This window comes from Eleginops maclovinus, chromosome 17, assembly GCF_036324505.1.
Source record: "Eleginops maclovinus isolate JMC-PN-2008 ecotype Puerto Natales chromosome 17, JC_Emac_rtc_rv5, whole genome shotgun sequence".
Taxonomy (NCBI): Eukaryota; Metazoa; Chordata; class Actinopteri; order Perciformes; family Eleginopidae; genus Eleginops; species Eleginops maclovinus.
In genome coordinates, this window is record NC_086365.1 from 11737356 (window position 1) to 11754477 (window position 17122).

General features: G+C 40.6%; 1 protein-coding gene and 1 long non-coding RNA gene across 3 annotated transcripts in view; one reads left to right on the plus strand and one right to left on the minus strand.

Moving 5' to 3' along the window:
• LOC134878949 (chemokine-like protein TAFA-5) overlaps positions 1-3903 on the plus strand; it is a 121991-nt gene extending 118088 nt beyond the window's left edge. For both annotated transcript variants that reach the window (XM_063905137.1, XM_063905138.1), the window contains exon 5: positions 2225-3903. The gene's annotated coding sequence lies outside the window, so the exon portion shown is untranslated. The remainder of the gene's footprint in view (positions 1-2224) is intronic.
• Positions 3904-6969: 3066 nt separating this feature from the next.
• Positions 6970-17122, minus strand: part of LOC134878951 (uncharacterized) — a 144636-nt gene continuing 134483 nt past the window's right edge. Inside the window, exon 3 of the long non-coding RNA XR_010167754.1 lies at positions 6970-7037. This is a non-coding gene — a long non-coding RNA (uncharacterized LOC134878951). The remainder of the gene's footprint in view (positions 7038-17122) is intronic.

Sequence of the window (17122 nt, forward strand, 5' to 3'; positions counted from 1 at the left end):
TCAAATGGTTTTAATGTTTTCCTTATCCTCCATTGAATGCTGCTGGGTACATATCAATATGTATTGAGTGGAACGTCTGCTAGCTCCATAACAAGAGACGCCTGCACAAATTGGACATTAACACAGATGGATTATGTCCCCTCCTGTTACAAAGACACCTGCAGCAGTTATCAGTCTCACTCCAAAAAGTCTCTTTTCGGTCTTGTTTGGATAACAAGACCCCGCCGTGCTCGCTGTTTGTGTTCTACAGCCAGACGGGCTCTGCATTACATTTACCTCAGCTCTGCCTTCCTCTGTCGCGAAGATGTGAAATATTCTGCCACTGTTATGAGATATAAAATAGAGTAATATGGTCGATTCCTGATAAACCCGAGGTAATAATCACCTAGGGCCTGTGAATTTTATTCATAGGGCCGAATTCATCTCATTTTCATCTGACATTCGTTCCTTATTTTTCAAATAGAAGGCTTGCATTTCCCCGAAATGAGATTTGTGTGGGAGATTTATAGGGAACCGTGTGGCTGTCTGGAAAAAGGGAGAGAACCATAGAGAAATATAAGAAAATTACCATGGAAAAAACAGCGCCGTCTTTTTGAATTCCATTTCCTTGAAATTTCTACAACAATCTTTCTATTCTATGATTCTGTCTGAGGCACTTTGACCATTTGGTGCCACTGTAATCACAGCGTGCCCACTAGGAGGAATGAGATAGGAGTGCTTACACTGGGATTGAATATTTTTCAGTTAGCAAAGTCATATTCCTCTGGTGTCATGCCTAGCATCAACACAACCGTGACATTATTTCTTTGTATCCCCGAGCTTATTAAGATGTTTATTATTCCTGGAGCATCAGACATTGTCATCTGTGAACATTGCTAGAGCTCCCCGCAACACCTGCCCCTTTCATGGCAATTAGCCCCCGCGTCAAATCATCAAGAGTTTATTATTATGAAATAAACTTCAACACTCTTGAAAAGCACCGGCGCCTCTCTCGAGTTGGCTGTGTGGCTGGCGGGGGCCAGATGGTGAGGAGGCTTCCAGATTTGTCTTTCTGTTGGGAGATTTATTGTGTCTCACTGTCTGCTCTGCCAGACTCGCTTTGTTGTTGGGTTATACCCGCTGAAAAAGCCTAAATATGTGACCGGCTAAACACTTCAGTTTGACAGAGAGTAAGCTGTTGGATTGTTGTTTTTTCACAATTCCACCAGAAATCTGTACTGTCATTAACGCCTCCATTTGGTGAGGAGCAAAGCATTAACGTAACACACATGAGAAATGATTCCCCCTAAAAACAAGTGCTTATTTGTTTTCTGGAAAGATGTGTTCTATCTGCCTGTTATACTGCATGTTGAAATAGAGCTTACCAGATCAAATGTGTCTAAGGGAAGGGATAGAATGTTATGATAAATGATATATCCTTGTTTCTTGTCTTCAATGTATTTCTGTTGTTGCAAATGGAGCTGCTGCAATGCCAGAAAATGTTTAATCTTGACTTGACATAAGGTTTGGTCATCATAATCCTGCTAGTTAGCTTAGCTTAGCGCAAAGACTGGAAGCAGGAGGAAATGGCAAGAGGCTGCCAGTTTTTTGTAAGGACTAGACAAACACAATATAGCCTGTTAGCTTTCCCATTTCCATGTTTTATGCTAAGCTAAGCTATCAGTGAGCAGGCTGAAGCTTTATATTTAGCATACAGGCATAATAGTGTCATCAATCTTGTCCTATAACTCCTAGCAAGATCGCTAATTAGCAGTTTTTCTAAAAATATCAAACTATTCTGCAAAGATAAACTTTTATTCCCAAATTGGGAAAATATTCTTTTCAGAAGGTGGTTGCAAAGATGAACAACACTTTTGCGCATGAATAATACATATGACAGCCAGCAGCTAGTTAGCTTAGCTTACCCAAAAAAAGCCTAGAGAAATGGGGGAAACAGCTAGCACAAAACCCCTAGAGTTTACTCAGAAAATGCTATTTTTTCCTGCTGAACAAGATCTAATGTTAGCTGAGAGGTTAGGGTACGCAATGGAACACAGGTTTTATAACCTACATTACCAAGATTTAAAATGAAAAGGACATGTTTTCATTAATATTTCAAAAACACTATACAGGCAGTAGAAATAAGATATTGCACTAATACTGATGCAGGAGCTGCAAAGACTGTGTCAATGTCTGTGTGCTCAAACAATCCCCTGATGTTTGCTCTGTTCTCATTGATTCACAGGTCTCATAACACAGCCAGATTTGGGAAAACCAGGCAGTGACTGTTTGAGGGAGCGCGCTCGCCCCCGGACACTGGACAAACGACTCGCTGTAAAACACTTCCCACCCTCCGGGTTCGTCACTGCTCTCTCCTGCTATCTGTCATCGGGTCAGAACGTTGCGTCGACCTCCTCTCCACTCTATCTGCCTGCTCTGTGAAACAAGCAGCGCCTGCTCATGCCACGGAGCATCGGACACCTTCAATAACCCCACGAATGGTTTTTTGCCTCATTGGAAGGAATGTGATTGGAACTGCTCGAACAAGGGGATTCCTCACATATCTCTCCATAGCCTCTAGAGCAGGAGTTCCAGAGCGAAGACGGGATCATGACACACCGGACCCTGTTGCTTCTCGGACCGCCTCGCGGGGCCCGTTAAAAAAAACTGAGCGCTCTCTGCTGTGAATAGGCCTTCTGCTGGAGTAAACCTCCCATATTTTTATAGACCAAAGAACAAAACAAAAGTGATCATTATGAGAAACAGACTTTGTGGACTTGCTGTTTGTGTCGCCTCCGCCCACCCGGCGTCCGGAGGCACAATCACCGGAGTACTTTTAAAACTTTCCAGACATTTTTTTTCTCAGACTAAGCCCACCACTGTATTTTGGAACTGGAGATCTAGGTACTACATACGTATAACTGTGTATCAAAAAAAAATGATTGCATTTTTCAGTAGCTACGGTTGGGACCCTTTGCAGGAAGCACCGTCGAGTTGGATCAGGAGCGCACATCGTATCAAAGAGCTGATGATATCTACAGAGAGTATAAAAGCTATCGAGTCTGAAAAGAAGGAGTGAAGAAATGTCATTAATTGTATTTTGAAAGGCCCTAAAAAGTTATATATTTAACAGTTTTATATGTTGTACCTTTGTAGAGAAGCTTATCGGACTTAAAATGTGGTCACAATGGCAGTTTAGTAGGATGTGAACAAATGCTGTTGTTCTCATGACTGCTGGCTCTTAGTCCCAGGTTTTCTGTTCACACCTCAGTAGCTGCTTTCTTTTCATGGTCATCTACAACTCACTGTCTATCAGAACCATTAATGAAAAAAAAGGAAAGTGACACAATTTATCGAGGACTGATCTGCAGCCAACTGAACATTGTAAATCTATGGTAGTGGAAGCCATTGAAATCTGCTAATTTGCTATGATATTGTATTGTACACGGTGTGGAATACTGACTCATTTCCTCTCAATGGGTTTTGATCTCTTAATTTATTTTTGTGCTTGTGTTTGTTTCTCGCACAAATCTGGCCTCTCTGCGACGGAGATGAATACAAACGGGAGAGCGTGAGAGAGAGAGAGAAAGCCGAGGAAGCATTGCAGAAGTATTAGAGTCATTTACATACATTTTTTTATCATGGAATATTTTAAGAATAAATTAAATACATGAAAAAGAAACATTCCCTTCAAGTTTAGATGGTCATGGTGTTCAAGGTCATCAAGGGAACATTCGGATGGTCTAAATCTGGATGTGTTCGCTCACAGAGAAAGAGACAAAAGGTGAGAGATTATTTTTTTCTCCAGGTGAGCAGGTGGGTGTACAGCCAGATGATTTCTGACATGAAGTCCTTTGAGCAGTTGACCAATCACAACAGAGCTGGCCAGCTAACCAATCAGAGCAGACTGGGTTCTGGTTTCAGACAGAGGGTGAAAAGAGGCGCTGCGGCACAGGCAGGATGAGAAAAATAAAGACCTTTCTGAACATTAAAGCGTGGAGACATGTCCCAGTAGAGACAAAGATGAACCTGAACATGAGCAGAATAGGGCCACTGTAAAGACCTGAGCTTCTACCAAACTATTACAGCAAAGGCTCTTTCACTACTGTCATACATTTGTTTATGTTAAAGGGAAATAAAATACACATTATCTCAATATAGGCAAGAGCAAGGTCGGGATCCAAATACCCAAATATTGTATATATATTTTTTAAAGATAAATAAATTAAGTAAAAACGTAACTGGTCACCTAACATCACAATTAAATGGATGCATAGCCAACTTATAGAAATAAGCCGGACTTGCTCCTCTCTTTCTTTGGGCATAAAAAAATACATATTTTTGATGTTGTTTTCAGATGTTTTGTTCAATTCTTTTAACCAACAAAAAGAAAGTTGATTTTTGGCCCGACATCCAACACAGTTAGTTTTAGTGAAAGATGTTTTTTCAACAGGTATCAGAAAAACTAAAACCTGATTTACCAAACCGCAGAGGAGAACTCCAGAAAGACGGACGGCCAATCCTGTTGTGCTTCACCGGGGATTCAACCAATCCCAGCCCAGACGACACCTGGACAAAATAAGTCAACATCAACATTTCCTAATTGAGTCAAAAAAAAAAGGAGAAGATTGACAAGGTATCCACAAAATATGTCAATTAAGGTAAGTCAATGCCACAAAAACGTCTCTCTGAGCTTTACCAGTCAGCAGTGATTATACTAAATGAAAAACATGGAATAGAACATCAAGGCAAGTTTATCATTATAGTGAAGTCTGTCTAAATGAGAAAAAAGTCATGTGTAAACAACTCTATCTTAATCCTAGTTTGAACCTGTATAGAGAGTGAGACAACAGGACATTGCTGTATTCCACATCATCTGCATATAGAGAAATATCTGCACCTGGAACTGAGACCTCGAAGGACTCCGTAAGAGACTGATTGTGGGGTGAAGAAAAGGCGGAGATGTTTTCAATGAAATCACAGTGAATTTCTCTGGGTTTTTTTTGCTTTCAGCCTCTCCATGTGTTATACAAGTACATTTGCAGAAAGGGTAATATGGGGTTTTCATAAAGTCAAGACTATAAGCAGGTGTTCAAACTGGGGAGTCATATTGGCTTAGCATATTGAGCTAGTGAATTTCCTCAGGTGTTTTATTTTGTCCTTTTTTAAGCTTCAAAGTCACATGTAACTTTTTTTTATAGGGAAAGATATGTGATATGTGTGTTTGCATCCCAGCTTGTTTGTGTTTATTCGTCGGCTCGTGTGTCCGTCAAAGAGCAGCGCCTGCAGAGTAAACCTGGGAGGGAAGAAGATTCTGCCTGCGTTTACAGCGCTGATAAATCTCCCAAATACCAATACTGCATTCCAGTGCACAAAATATTATTATTTGCTTTGATGGATAGCATTTATCTGCTAATTCAAATTTCATACTGTGAGTCTTTGTTTACAATATAAATCCAATTAAGTGCAGCCATCACAGCGCAAGGCGGATCGATACGCAATATGGCAAGCACAGCTGCTTACCTCACAAGGATGCCTTCCCCTGCCAATATTTCTCAAGCTATAAAATGGTTCGGGTTCTCTCAGCACGGCCAATAATCTGTCAAGGTTAGGGCAATGAGAGACACAGCATTACCTCAGCGGGTGACAGTGGCCACATAAGAACAAATGCCGAGTCATGTGGTCGTAAAACAGTTCCTCCATCATTTATTTTATTTTAATGGCAGATAAAAGAGGTCTACCGGTGTTTTCAGTTCGCTTTTATTGTTGTTTTTACACCATGAATGCTAATTAACAGCAACATCTAACGCTTTAATACTGCTATAATCAATATCTTTTTATTACCAAATAGCTTTGAGTAATGTGGAAGGGGTCAACCGGAGAAGCAATCTCTGGATAATTATCAATCTGCACTTCTTCTCAGCTCTGGTGAGTGCTCCAGCCTTTAGAGTTTATTTGCTATTTTTAAATTTTGTTTGTTCTCAGCATTGTAATTAACACACAGAGTTTTTTAAAGCCTTGATGTGTTGATAGATCTCCTGTATGCAACAACAAGCAAATATAAGATGCCTTTTTAAATGTTTTAATATTTTATGTGAACATGCAAATAGAAAATCGAAGTTTATATTAAAAAGTTGTAACAGTTGTAGCGTTTTTAAGAGAATCCAACTAAAGATGGAGATGGAACCTTTTTGTTCAAACTCAAGACCAATTAATCAAACTAAACATAAATCCAGTGTACAAAATGCTAATGATTTGACCAAGAAGAGTGTTAGAATAACAAAATACCTTAAAATTAAATCTATTTGTCGTTTGGCAAGAACATCACAGATGCTTGGTAGTTTACTAACAAGAACACATGAAGCAGTCTGACAAAATGAGATCAGAAGCCTAATGAGTGTACATTTACAGCGGTGTGCATTCCTCACCATTGAGCGCCTCGCTGCAGTGTGTGAGTGTGTGTGTGTGTAACACGTGAAGTCTCAGGTTAAGCTCCAGAGCTCCGGGCCTGAGCTCTGCCTTTACTCTCCCTGATCAACCTCTCTCTGTGGTGGACGGTTCATTGTCAGCTGGGTGTTCAAGCTCCATTTAACTCTAACTAACTGCCTGGAGTCATTATGGCTGCTCATTAATGCTGCTGGTACTGCTGAGCATCTGGGTGACGGGACTGCACCGGATATACATGGTAAGGGGGTTTGCGTTTCATCATTTTATCTAACACAATTAATAGTAGGAACATAATCCTCATAGCGTGTTGTCAATCAATCAGTCACATTAATATTGCCCAGCGTCACTAATTACACTTTTCTCTCAGGGGGCTTTACGGTGTGTACCACATGCGACACACTCTGTCCTTAAACAGAGCAGAACATCAGGAAAAACTCCACAAAAATTCAACAAATAAAACAAACCTCGAGGCAGCGATAGAGGAGGGACCCCTCTGAAAGACGTGCAGTACATGTCGAAAAAAAGATGGATATCAACTACCTACCAGGTGCTGTTAAAAGACTGCTAGTGGGCGACAGGCGACTCATGGCGTTACCTTTAATACTGGGGACCTGCAAAAAGAGAGAAACAGACACTAAGTCAGTCACATGCTTTTAAGGGACAAGAGAAAGAGACGTAGAGGGTGAGAGGTGAAAGATAAAGGTGAAAGTCCCATGGCGCTCTAAGCCTATAGCAGCAGAACAAGAGGCTGGTTCAAGGGAAGCCTGAGCCAGCCCTAAATATAAGCTTTAATGAGGTTTTTTGCCACCATAACCATTACATTTCCTCGTAATGGAAAGATGCACATCTGTGAAGCCTCACACTAAAGCCCTATATGGTATGCGAGTCATTCATTTGGAGTTGCTATGGACAAGGACTCAAATGACCCATTATACTAAAAAATACATAATAAACAAAGACCATTCAAGTCGTGCCTTAAGGAGTCAGAAATACAGTCGAAGTTTTACAATTTATAGCTACCCATTCGCCTGGTTCAACTTTAGCACATAAACACTAGGAGTGAAAGTAACCTATAAAAAAAAGCACACATTTTGTACTGAACAGCAAGTTCCTAAGAATTAATGCATGTCGCGTTCAGGGGCCACGCGTTCATTTGTACTGACTATTTAATGACATGTTTTATGACATTTTATTGCACGCTGTATAATAATGGCATGCTATACCATCACATCTTAATGGAATACTATGGGCTACTATTAGTTTGAAGACACTTTTTAGGGGATACTGACTGTTTAAACGACTGCTTTTTGCTACTTTGAAGAAAAAAAACAGAAACGTTGACTTTAATTGTATTATGTCAAGAAATCCAACGCCTGTACATGTCAAAGTGCATGTAGAGTGTGGTAAGGCATCTTCCGCCCTATGTGGCATTAGTAATCATGGTTTGCTACTTTACGCTGAAAGCCCCCCCCCCCACCGGTATCTTCAGAAAAGGCACGGCCGCAGGGTGACAGCTGGGGACCCGGCCAACACACTGGACCACTAAATGAGAAAAATGACCAGCTTTCACCAGCTCTTTTAAAAACTCATTTACATCCTGTCAGATTCCATTATGGCCGGGGACCTGCTCCGGAGTTGCAGGACAGGACTGAGTCTGAGCGCAGCGACCGTGCCGGCCAAGCTCCTCTCATCCTGACCCAGCTCACCGCTCCAGCACACAGCTGATTCTCCTGTGTCAAGGTTTTTTGGCTTCTCTCTGTCTTTCCAACCCCCCCCCTTTTTTTTTTTTACTCTCCACACTACCTTTGGTGTGCTTTTTGGCAAAAGAGAGGGTGATTATCAGAGTGCCTGAAACCTCACTTTTGCTCTTTTATACAATTACTGTACAGTATGCGCACCTAAAAGCATCAGCAGAGAGGATTAGGCCAGCTAAATGCTGAGCCTTGAATAAATTATCTGCTCAACGTTTAGCATTAAAAAGAAAGAAGGAAAGGGAGGGAGGGAACGTGAAGAGCAAGTGGACTTAACTTCTCAAACAAATGGAAAAATTAGACTTAAATCACGGCTCATTTTCCATTATCATGACTACGAGTTATTTCAAATCAACTTTGCTCTTTAAGTTTCCTTTCACTGCAGCATTGACCTCGCTGGCTTCCATTTGTCATGTGTCACTATACATGCATTCCCAGCATGCTACAACAGCAGCACATAAGTCATTCAGAAAACATGGCCGTTCAAACATCCTACAAGTGCACTTTGGCAGTAACAAGCTCTAACCACGGTTGAACCGTCAGGGGTCACAGTCTGTTGGCATTCATTCCGCCACTTCAGACACCCAACATTTCTGCAACACGGTGATCTGACGCATACATGGAAGCAGCGGAGAGCACCTCAGCACACACTAGGAGCTGCAGCAACCCCCTCCGGCATGTGGAAGCTGCCTTTTCCTACACAGCCGGCTATCCAGGGTGACATCCTTGAGGAGGCGATACAAACAGCGTCTAATGAATTTTTAACGACGAGCGCCAAAGAGAAGGAAGGCGGGAAACAGAGAGCGGCGAGAGAGACCCCCGCTGAATGCATTACAGTGATTTGTGGGCTCACCTTTGAGCGGGGAGCGCGAGGCCACCCGCCTCAGATCATCGGGGTGTTAAGTGTGCTCGGCGGGTGGGCCTCTCGGCACTGCATTGCGGGCCAAATGATGTTTGAAATGTTTTAATCAAATCCTGTCTGTTCATTAGACTAACAATAGGCTCCATGGGGTGAGCACTCAGCGGTTCAGCCTCTTACCAGCCCCCGGGGGAACCCTCTTTATAGACTAACTTCCCCCAACCTCCCGGCAACACATTTCAACATGGCGCCCCTCTATACATTTAAATGGGCTTTTACCAGTGGTGGCAGCTTGTCATGCAGGGTAATTTATACCACCAAAATAACCTCACGGATTCCAATCTCAATCTGTCTTCTTGAGCAGCACTCACATCTACGTGAGATTATGTGTCAACGCAATGTCGCCTGGAATGTATACGGTGGATTGATCAAGTAGATGACAGACAGCTCGTGCTAATGTTGGCAGACTACCTCCACAGATTATCTCTTTTGCTTTCTGACACATGGGAAAAGGTCTGTCAAGAGCGACACTCAAGAATATTGTTTATGGGATTAAGCTGGTACATCAGTGTAAAGCCTTTTGACTTTGCTGTAGTGCTGCTGCTCAAATCCCATGTGCTTCAAGGAGGTTTAAGTAACCACATAGCACGGACAGGTTGTGGGATGTCGTTCCTGTTGGCTTGGTCACACTTCTTTTGACCTCTACTTTAAAAAATCCATATCAAACAAGTGCATTTTAAGTCTGTGCAGTATGGGTCGGCCTCTATTGGTGACTTGAGTAGTTTTAGGCAGCTAAAGCTGAGGCTATAGGGCAGATATTCCCATGTTTAAAATAAGTTGGTCAACTATCACAGAAGTCTGAATGTGTGTACTGTACACAACTTCAGAAAGTATAGATTCTGAATGTGAAAAAAAGTCTAAAGTATATTGTATGTCAGAAAAAAAGTCATATGTATATTTCGGAATATCTAGACCAGCGGTTCTCAACTGGTGGGTAGCAACCCAAAAGTGGGTTGGAGACCCATTTTGAGTGGGTTGCAGATATGCAAGTGAAAAAATCCCAGAAAAAAGTCAAACTTTTATTTTGAAGGCCTAAATTTCTAATGCTGCGCGTGCAGTAGCGTTTGACTGGAAATGTCGGAGACCAGAAACGGTTTATATATATATATATATAAACAGCCCCGGAAAAACACCACTCCACATGTTTCTTAAATCTTTATTTATTTATGTATAGCAGCCATTCCAGTGTCATTTGAATTCGGACACAGGGGAAAAAAATTCAGTAGTTTATATAATAAAAATAATAATAATAATAATAGTTGAACTCAAACACATAAAAAATAAAACAAGAGAAAATGATAATGCTGAAGTGGTCTCTTAATTTGTTCCGTGGCTGTAAATATATTTTACATCCTGAGGCTTGACCAGTTTTTTGTTTGTTGTTTAGAATCAGAATCAGAAATACTTTATTCATCCCAAACTGGGATTTTTTTTCGTTGCAGCATAAAAATGCAAAATGAAGCATAACAAATAATTAGAAATAAAAATAAGAAATATACAGACGTACACGTAGTGCAATGAAATGGAATATTAAACAAAATATAATAATAAAATATAATATAAATGTACAATGATAAGGGTAGGTATATATCATATATATAATCACATTCATCTGCGCAGGACAAATGGGGAAATCATATTGAAGAAATGAGGTTGTGTGGGAGCCCATTATCCCATCTTAGCTGTGTCACATATTGACTAACAATTCGTTCGAGGTATAAAGCTGAGTTATATCTCAAAGAATGCAGTATAATACAACCTTAACCTTTTCTTTAAATGTAACAGTCTCTTCTTTGTCTTCTTTAATGGTATTCTATTGATAATTTTGAACAGGAAGAACATCCTGTGTCGTATTTTTCCGAGGATGCACGTCACGAAATGGTCTAATCCGGTGTGTTCTCTGTAGCAGTGACAGTGTTTTACGTCTTCTTTCAGAACACAGTGCAGCAGCCTTTAATCTGAAGTATGAAATGTCCCCACATAGCTAGACCACTAAATCTACTTTATTGTGTTATTTCAACCTGTCAGCCCTATCGATCAGTGGATTAAGACAAAGATGATGTTTTAAAGCTTTGACTGAGGGTTTCATGGCTGTCCTGAAATCCAATACCAATAGGGGTTCATAGATCCCGGCCAGGATTTAGTGCTATAGGCAGGATTGATGACATGGAGCCCGGGGTATAATAGTGGAGGTGCATGAGCCTGGTCCTTCAACATAACTCAAGATAACAGCCTGCTTTTTATTTGGTTATTAGAGTCATTCAGTTGTCCGGTTATTTAAAACATCTCGCATGGCACGCTGCGGTGTGTCCCTGTAGTAAATAACGTCACGGTGTCTGGCGAATGGATTTTTTTTCAAAAACTTCTGTATTACTGATCACTGCAAAACTGCAACCCGTATAAGCCATATTACTCAAAGTCAGTGAGGTAATCAAATTCGATTATTTTACAGGCTCAAGACAACGTTTGTCAGCGCAGGATTTATCACCACTGTGAACTCTGTAAAAACCACCTACAGCTTTTCAATATACACATATTACATTTAAAATGAGCGCGGCTTCTTCATTTGGTCTTTCAACTGTAATCAATTACTGCTCTGTATATATGTATTCTGGAAGACAGAAACGCAACATTTACTATTGGCAAAAAAAAGTCACCCTATCTGGACTGACATTATAACTTTCCTCCAAACACAAGAGAGAAAACTAAACAATACAAAATGATTGAATAAACACAATGAGCCTGATTTTTCACAATGTAATATACTGTACTTAAATATGTCTCAGTGACACTTAGTTCATACCTTTGTGTTTACACTGAAGCCTCAGAGACTCGCCTTGTTCTGGATCTGACTGAGTGCAAGGGCTAGGGTTATAAATAAAGATTTGAGTTAAAATGACCCCTGAAGAGAACATGGGGGAACCAGTAATGTAAAGTGTCACGAGTCAACAGAAACTATTTTTATCAGCTCATTTACATTTTTTTTTGAATTCCTAAATTGCCAGTGACAATGTAGAATCGGAGGATGAAACCCTCTTCATTTGTCACATACATGCACACAGCAGAGAACACAGTGAGATTGATCCTCTGCATTTAACCCATCCTAGTACTAGGAGCAGTGGGCAGCTATCGTGCAGCGCCCGGGGAGCAACGGGGAGGGGGGATTGGATGTGTCCGGTGCCTTGCTCAAGGGCACCACAGCAGGGCCTAGGAGATGAACTGGGACCTCTCCAAGTAGCAGTCCACTTTCCATATTTCAAGTCTGTTCGGGGACTTGAACCAGGGACCCTACGATTCCCAGGCCAAGCCCCTACTGACTGAGCCACTGCTGGACAAAGGGTTAGCTTTATGTTAGGGAGATGGAATTGTTGGAAGAAGAACTCAGATCTTTTACTCTCATAAAAGTAGCATACTATGGTCTTAAAAATTAAATTAAAAGTAAAAGTCCTGTATTCAAAATGTAACTTTAGTTTAAGTACAGAAGTACAAGTATTACAATTTACTGAAAGTAGAAAAAGTTGTCATCCTTCTCAATGGCTCAATTTCAGTAGTACATAACGTGTATCGGCTACATTTAATTAAAGTATAAGAAGTAAAAGTACTAGTCAGGCAGAATGGCTTATTTATATTAAAATAGAAAATGTAATTAACTTATTTGTACCAAACACATGTCATATTATTGTAATGTCGTTTGTCAGAGTTTAAAACAGTTCATAAAAAATTGGGAAGATTTGTAGTACAGTACAGGGTCATATAATATCAGTATAGCATGTGATTCATATGTAAAAAGTAACTGGTAACTGTGACCGTAATATCAATGTGATAGAATAAAAACTACTACATGTTCCTCTGATATATAGTGGAGTGGAAGTATGAAGTAACAAAAAAAGGAAATACTCAGGCAAAGTGAAATGATGTGGAAACATACCGCAGAATGGTACTTCAGTAAATGTACTGGGAGATGGTTAGCGATATTGCTAACGAAAACAAGCTAGGTGAGGATAAGTATGTTGGCCAGATAACTCTAAAAGGGAGAGGTAGGTGTATTTACCGTTAAATCTATGAATACGTCATCTTAAGGTCTTATAACCTTAATCTAGCGTCGGCAAGGAAATAACGCATCTATAAGATACCCTCTCCGTTTTGGAAAAATAACGAGTCGACAGCAGAAGGCTTCGGCTAATTCAGCTGCTAGCAAGAAAGGTGCTAGCTCTACGACTGACATGCTTTATTTCTTGGGTCAAACTGTTGTATGGTTCTCCTTTGGCCTCTGTCAGAACCAATGACAGTTAATCATCACATTTTCCTCTTCAGCGTGGGACTACACAGGGCTGCCCTTTGTCTCTGTTGCTTTTTGCCTTAGGAGTGGAGCCTCTCGCAACCACCGTCTGATAGTGTACAGACATCAAGGGGATCTTCAGAGCAAACCAGGAACACAACATTTCTTTATGTGCGGATGATGACCTTCTATATATATCTGACCCTCTCACATCCTGCATTCCTCGCCTTCTTAGCATTCTTAAGGTTTTTGGCAGTTTCTCAGGGTATAAACTCAACCTAGGCAAAAGCGAGCTTCTACCCATTACTACAGCATCTTGTCAGCTCTCATTTCCCTCTCTACCTTTCAAGGTGACCGATAATAAGTTTAATTATCTTGGTGTGTGTATCACAAAGTCCCACTCCCAACTCTTGAGGGCCAATTTTACACCACTTCTGGACCGTACCCAGCAGGATCTCACTCGCTGGTCCACCCCATACCCCTATCTTTAGCTGGACGAATCAGCATCATTAAAATGCATGTCCTCCCCAAATTTTTATTTTTGTTTCAATGCATCCCATATTTTCTTACAAAAGCATTCTTTACAAAACTTGACAGTCTAATAAAACACCTAGGATCAGGAAGTTGTTCCTGCAAAGATCTAAAATACATGGTGGGATGGCTCTACCTAACTTTCAAATCTACTATTGGGATGCCAATATTAGGAGCTTGTTGTGTTGGCGATTGGATATGTCCTGCCTGGATCTCCCAGGCTGGTTGCAAATCGAATCTAGTTCCTGTTGTCCCATCTCACTTTCTGCTCTCTCTATTCCCTTACATTTTCCTCAGACCTGCCGGAATCCAGTAGTGCGTCACTCCTTAAAAATCTGGTCTCAGTTCCGAAAACATTATGTCTCCATGTCAGTTCATTCTCCCATCACAGCCAATCACTTATTCCCTGCCTCTCTTTTGGCTTAAAATTGGAGTGTCGAGTATAAAGATGATATATAAGGATGGCATCTTCGTGTCATTTGATCAGGTTAGACAGGAATGTTCTTTGCCAGGTCATAATTTGTTCAGATACTTACAAGTCAGTCATTTTGTACGGAACTACTTTACTCAATTTCCTTCACTACCACCAAAATCACCGCTTGATTTGATCCTTGAAACCCCGTCTGAGGTGAGGGGGACGATATCAAGGCTATACACAAATATATTTGAAATGGAAGGTTCCTCCCTTTCCATCATAAAAGAAAACTGGGAAAAGGATATGAATACAAATAGGCCTCGGACTCCAACCTCTGTGACAGGGCGAAGACGGCGATGCAGCAGACGGCGATGTGGTCACCTGGCGTGACCACAGAGAGCAGAGATCCTCTACTGCCAGCCTGACTAACGATCGTCGCCGGCCATCGGTTCTTTTGTTTCAGTTTTTTTTTTTTTGCACAAAGACACCTTTTGTAGACCTGTTGCTGGCCTCCCTCCCCCCTCCACCCAGAGCCTCACCTCGGAGACTCTGTGGTTGTTGGGAGGTAAAAGGTTAGGAGGGGTTTGCTTGTTTTTTGAGGATCAATGGGATAGCATAATTCAAAGAATTGACTCTTCCTCCGTTTGTGTGAGCCGTATTCAGTTTTAAATTGTACATAGGCTTCATATGTCCAAGGTTAAACTATACAAAATCTTTCCAGGGGTAAGCCCTATCTGTAAGCAAGCACCTGCCACTCTTTATCATACATTCTGCTCATGCTCTAGTTCAACAGCATTTTGGTCCTCAATATTCGAGGTATATTCAGCAATTTCAGGTTTCACTATTCATCCTTGTCCTTTTAATGGAAATTTTTGGTGTACCAATGGAGGATCTTCCTCTACGAAAGCCACAATTAAATGGTATGGCCTACTCTTCCCTCTTAGCGAGGCGGCTCATTCTTTTACACTGGAAACGTGACCGCCCGCCTTCATTTGGTTTTTCCTTAAGATTGAAAAACTGAGATACACACTGAATGGATCAATGGGGAAATTTGATGTAGCATGGCGTCCATTTATTTCTTATGTAGAACAGCTGACGGTGTCGCTTGACTCTGACTGAGATGTGAAGTAATTGGGGAATCACTGTGGATGGTTTTTAATTATTTATATATATATAATGTTTGTGTGTGTGTGTTTGTGCTGTTGTGTGATTGTTTGTATCTATATTTGATCATTTGCTGTTATTTTTGTCTCAATTTCTTGTGTTTGCCTCAAGGGCTTGTTTATGTCTATGTTTAAAACCTCAATAAAAATACATTGACTAAGAAAAAAGAACACAGGAAGGAGATCCAACTGAATTTCAGTCATTCGAACTGAGTTTTTACACCAGAGAGACACATATATATATATATATAACAAACATTAGAATTACTTTTAAAGAGCTGACATAATTGATTGTAACCTCATTGTCACAGTAAAATTGACTTAAGTTTAAGTAACTATTCATGTACCGTTAATAATGATGGTAAAGATGTCATTGAGGTTATTAAATATAAAAATATAAGCCAACATTATTCCCTGCACTAAGACGCTTCATCAGACCTGTTATTATTTATGCAGACATCTGATAACAAGCACTTTTTATTTGGTGACCTGATTAGGAATTGTTCTAATTGGATCTCATTAAGGTAACTGTTGATGAATAGTTGAAATGTCTCGCTGCAAAACCTCTGTGGCTGATTGCATTGTTTCTTTTCGATAACTGCAACATTGCTGCGTATATTTTGCTCCCTTGTAAGGGAGCTGCACATGGTGGAATGATGAGATTTGTAATTATTTGAAAGGGACGGACACACACGCATTTAAAGAGCTTTCTGACCTAATGTTACTGTACTCAAGAGAGCAACACCAATGTGAAAATTGAAGGAGTAGCTCAATAAAAGGAGCCCTTTACTTCGATACAAGGTCTGTAAATTCAAGCTTCAACTATCCCACTGTCGATAGTCCCGATGAGACAAGGGCAGAGCGCTTTAGATCACATTGTCATTCTTCAGTGTTTCAAAAGGATTAAAGTTGGTTAGGAAATTTCAAGCCATAATGGGGTCAGGAGCTTGACAACTCTATTTCAGCATTGTCAAGCCAGCCGTAATTACTTCAAAAGCACGTCCTCGCATCAAATCGCCATTTCCACGGCATCATCAAAGACGTCTCGTGTCACAGCAGTGAAGTGAATCTCTTTTGTCTTTGTAATGGCTTTTATAAAAGAACGACTTTAATGGCTGTATTCTATCTTCGGCGAGAGCGACAGGCAGTCCGTGTTCCTCTTTGCCTCGGTAATCTCAGTAATTCCATATAAGTTCCTCGGTCTTGTTTTTTTTCCATGCAGGGAATTTATATCAGACTGTAATTCACACTGTGGTCGTGACAGTTTGTGTGAAGCGGCGAGACACTCTGCCCCGTGGACGTTTAATAGTTTACTGCTCATATGCAGTAGGTTTTTCAGCTTCATTTGATAAGGGAAAGCCATAGGGTTTGGAGTAGTAATTTGGCAAAATTACAGTGCAGGAATATCATTACTATTATCATTATCATCGAATCCCTCTCTGCTGGAGACTTGCAGCAATGTAGGCCTGTATGAAAACTATTTTACAATCTGAAGAATACTTTTCAATCACTTTCACTTGGAATTGCTTTCTGCTTTAATGCATATGACTGTCATTCCATTTGGTAACATGATAAAGCAGAGATGAGTGTTCTTCACATTTCATATATGGTATTTTCATACATGCAATCAGAGGAAGG